We start from the raw sequence: 5191 nt of genomic DNA, 5'->3' as shown, positions 1-5191 counted from the left end.
GTTTCTTCCCACAAGTCTCTCTCCCTGTTGCTTGTAATTTACAGTAATGAGCGAGACATAAAACAGTGCTTTGTGGGGAAAATCTCCTGAGTTTTATGGCCTCTGACATATAATTAAAGAAACATCCAGTTAAGAAACACCGAGCAGAAGTATTCTGGCCTTGCATTATCGGGCTGAGCACAAATTAAGATTGTGTGCGTTTGTCATAAATCTACCTGCCCTCTGATGCAGCTCGGTATCCATCGCTCCTTGGATGGAGTCCATCTCCCTGTCCCCCGTCCTCGCTGCTGCTGCCCCCTCTCCTCCACTCAGAGCCCGAACCCGGAGCAGCCGCCGGGCCGGGGAGCTCCGAGTGGTAATTGGGTCTTAAAAACCAGACTTGTCATTGAAATGAGGGATTCATCTCAATTACTATGAGATTTATTTAAGACTATTACCTCGTGATGGATTATAACTGACAAAGTTAATGCAGGTTGTTATGAATCATCCTCGCTGCGCAATATACTTTAGCTTCCTCGCAGGCCTTTTAGGGGCTAATTGAAGCTTTTAGCCTTGTTTATCTTGCTGCAGAGCGAGGAAACATCAAAAATCACTCCAGGGTGATTGTGGATCGGAGCCTACTTTGCACAATATTGCTCCAGGAGTGCTGTCAACAAGGAAACGGTGCATTAACGCATGATGAGTGGGAGGTTTATCTGAGACGTTAATCATACCTGAACAACAAATACTGAGACACAACCGCAGCTCACATACCTGCAGGTTCTTCCTTCAAAACTTCCCCTCTCACTTCTCCTATTTATTGTTGCTGGTTGCCACCTAGTGGTTGCCTATCAATACTGCATGAGGAACAGTTAAAGGCATGATCTTGTTAGAACTGCTGAACAATTCATGTAAAATCAAGCACCTTCATCTTCCGGCAACTCAATGGACTGCGGCTCATCTTGTTTGTGACCCCCCCCCGGACACATTTCAAGGATGCATAAGGATACACATTACAAGTGTCACTTTGGCTGCAGCAGGGAATAAGAGACTGGAGTGTGACTGCATGAGCTCAATGAATATGCATCTGCAAACAACGCAGATTTATGTGTGTGGGTGCTGCTACTTCCTGCCTGTCTCAACACGAACAGGGATCGGCCGACCTTATTGCTGGGATTTAAAAAATCATCCATGTGAGCAGTTCACAGTGTTTGGCCTCAACTGCCAAGAGTTATTTCGGTCTCCTCTATGAATCGCTTCTACTCTGCAGCTGAAGGATCAATGAAATGCAGGAAAGTCTATGTGAATGCGTTTAGAGACAGTGTAATATATATAATGACCTGTGCGCGGTATCAATTGCTGCGATTCCTCCCGCCCGACGAGTTTAATTAGATACTGACCGCTCATAATGTTCATTATAATTAATAGCGATCTGTCATTTTCATTGGGTCGCTCCCTCGCTGGCAAGAGCTGCAGCCGGTTTTAACTGCGAGAACGTCCTTCATGTTCCATCTCAAATCAATGCGAGTCTGTCATTTCAGGATCAATTCAGTTCAAAAACTCCAATAACCTGATCTGTTTCGTTCCCCTGCTTCGGGTTATGATGAGTTCACACCATTCGTTTGTTTTTCCAGTGAAAAGTGGAAAAACATAAAAAGTTCAAATGTGTTGTTTGTTAATTGTTTGACCAGTTTGGCTTTATTTTAGACCCACTAATTAAAATGTAGTCTGAACTAAGAATACTGACTCACTTAGAGAGAGATTTTGACTTTTATATAGAAACTTTCAAGAACATAAGTTAATTTGCCTCATGCCATTTCCAGAAGGTGAGAGGGTCACACACCAAGACATGCCCAGAGTGTGTTCACTTATTTGTACTGGGACCAGTTCCACAAATGTATTTCACAAATATACATTAGACTGGACCTGACTTCATTTTACTCCTGAATTAGTCTAATTCAAGTTAGACAAGTCCACAACACATAAAAAGTGATACTTGCATATACTTTCCCCATTTGTAATAAATATGGGTGACCTCATGAAAAAGGCCTTTCTCACCGCAGTCATTTAGAAATTTGGTGGTTTGCATTGTCGCCTCACAGCAAGAAGGCTCTTTGTTTGAATCCCAGGAGTTTGTATGTTTCTGTCCGTGTCTACGTGGGTTTTCCCTTGGTTCTCCTGCTTCCTCCCACAGTCCAAACATATGCAGACTGGGATTAGGTTAATTGGAGATTAGAAATTAAAGGCTGATGACCTGTCCAGGTTGTACCCCAACTTCAGCCGGGATTGTCTCCAGCCCAATATAGATGATGGATGGATAACAACAGTGGGAAGAGCACCAGTGTGATGTTGGAACATGATAGAATAATACACGATGCAGTTAAATACATATTATGACAATGCCTCTGTTCCTTTGAGGTGTTTCAGCAAAGCATGAGTGTGACAGGGAACCAACAACTCTAAAGCTCAAACTGCTGAATTACATTTAATCATTTCCATGTACACCTTTCCGACCCATTCACAGTTCATTAGAGTTTAAACTCATCCATAGACCTCATCTTTTATAATAAGCCTGTATTTCATGGTAATAAAAACACTTTTACTTTTATTCATGTAATTCCTCTTTTTCCTGGTTTTCCATGCTCGTAGGGCGCCTGTTCCCACACTGCACGACAGGTGGCGCAGCAGGCCTTCAGTCTGGTCCCTGGCACCTGAACGCAGCACGGCTGTCGTAAAACGTTGCAGGAAAGATTCAGTGTGTGTGTTCAGTTTATATATCCACAGCAGAGACAGACATGCGTCCCCTGTGTCTCTCAGTGTCTATCTGAGTCTCTCTCTGTCTTTCAGTTTCTTTCAGTTTCTCTCTGAGTCTCTCTCTGTCTCTCAGTTTCTCTCTGTGTCCCCTGTGTCTCTCAGTGTCTATCTGAGTCTCTCTCTGTCTCTCAGTTTCTCTCTGTGTCTCTCAGTGTCTCTCAGTTTCTCTCTGAGTCTCTCTCTGTCTCTTAGTTTCTCTCAGTGTCTTTTCAGTTTCTGTGTCTCTCTGTGTCCCTCAGTTCTCTATGTGTCTCTCAGTGTCTCTCTGTTTCTCTCTGTGTCTCTCAGTCTCTCTCAGTTCTCTATGTGTCTCTCAGTGTCTCTCAGTGTCTCTCAGTTTCTCTCTGAGTCTCTCTCTGTCTCTTAGTTTCTCTCAGTGTCTTTTCAGTTTCTGTGTCTCTCTGTGTCCCTCAGTTCTCTATGTGTCTCTCAGTGTCTCTCTGTTTCTCTCTGTGTCTCTCAGTCTCTCTCAGTTCTCTATGTGTCTCTCAGTGTCTCTCAGTTTCTCTCAGTGTCTCTCTCAGTCTTTCTCTCTGTATCTCCATGATGTGTCAACAGGTCTGCTGTCCACACTCAGAGACACGGGGCCTTCAAGGACCTCTTGTAAAAAATAAAACCCAGACTCTGGATCACAGGCAGGTTTAATGCCAAGAAGGGTTTTACAAGGAATTCGCTTTGGTGTATTGATTGGTGCATAACAATTAGCATATTGATTAGAAGTTAATAATTGTATTTATATAGCACCTTTTGAAACAGTTGAACAGACTGTAAATAAAGATGGACGTCACGACCGCTCCTCAAAAATGAAGCCAAAGTGTCTGGATCGCCCCCTGATGGTTATAGGTCATAAACCCCGCCCACTCCATGTTAGTGGATAAGATAAGATAAAACTTTATTGATCCCACATCAGGGAAATTGACTTGTTACAGCGGCTGAATGAGGGAGACAAGAGAATAAAATTATTTAATAAAAATACTGAATATTTACAAAATATACACCTTTCACTGGGTATATATCAGAATCAGAATCAGAATCAGAATTCTTTTTATTGCCAAGTATATTTACATATACAGGAAATTGCCTTGGTGTGGTTGGTGCCTTTGGACATAACAACAAATCGGACATAAAACAACAATATATACAGAAAAAACAATAGGCACGTGCGGTGCTAAGGTGCAGTGATTGGTTCCGGATAGTGCCAACAATATATAAGTTATAAGTTATGTGCGGGGGGAAGAGTCAGTGTGATGAAGGGGCTTGTTTGTGAGCCCCACTGCCATGGGGAAAAAACTGTTCAGGTGGCGCGAGGTTTTGGTCTTGATGGCCCGGAACCTTTTTCCAGATGGGAGTCTCTGGAATAGGTGGTGGCCGGGATGGGAAGGATCAGCAATGATCTTGCCTGCTCTCTTCCTGGTCCTGGAGTGGAACAGGTGTAGGAGAGCCGGCAGGTCACAGCCGATGACCTTCTCAGCTGACCGAATGATCCGCTGCAGTCTGCCCTTGTCCTTGGCAGTGGAGGCAGCGAACCAGACGGTGATTGATGCAGTGAGGATGGACTCAATGATGGCCGTGTAGAACTCGACCATCACTTTCTGCGGCATGTTGAATTTCTTCAGTTGCCGCAGGAAGAACATCCTCTGCTGGGCCTTCTTGGTGATGGTGGTGATGTTCTCAGCCCACCTCAGGTCCTGTGCAATTATGGTCCCCAGGAATCTGAAAGACTCCACTGTTTTAACTGGGGAGTCGCACATGGTGAGGGGGGCGGTTTGGGCTGGGCTCCTCCTGAAGTCTGCTATCATCTCTACAGTTTTTGAAGCGTTCAGCTCCAGGAAGTTCTGGCTGCACCAGGAAGCCAGGCTGTCAACTTCCTCTCTGTAGGCGGCCTCGTCCCCATTGGAGATTAATCCAATTAGGGTTGTGTCGTCTGCAAACTTCAGGAGTTTGACAGAGGGGTGGCTGGAGGTGCAGTTGTTGGTGTAGAGGGAGAAGAGTAGAGGGGAGAGCACACAACCTTGTGGGGCTCCAGTGCTGATGGTCCGGGGCTCAGAGACAAGCTTGCCCAGCCTCACGCGCTGCTTCCTGTCTGTTTGTAGAGAAAATATACTTGAGTTTTGTGCGGGATGATTGCACGAGGATACTGACACAAGTACTCTAAATACTCTACTTGTGTATTTGTATAAGGAGATGTTGAACTAAACATAAAACACATATTAGACTATTATAAATATATAGGCAGGTATGTACAAAACGAATGAGTCTAAAATATATAAATGTGTATAAATGAATTCACAGTCGTATACATGCAAATATATGTATAAATACAAATAGGTATAAATTGACAATAGTTTACAATTTGATATGATATACATACATATATTATATGTTTTAAATTGTATAC

The sequence above is a fragment of the Hippoglossus stenolepis genome, chromosome 19, assembly GCF_022539355.2.
Source record: "Hippoglossus stenolepis isolate QCI-W04-F060 chromosome 19, HSTE1.2, whole genome shotgun sequence".
Lineage (NCBI taxonomy): Eukaryota > Metazoa > Chordata > Actinopteri > Pleuronectiformes > Pleuronectidae > Hippoglossus > Hippoglossus stenolepis.
The sequence above is the reverse complement of the archived record's forward strand: the minus strand, read 5'-3'. Positions refer to the sequence as shown.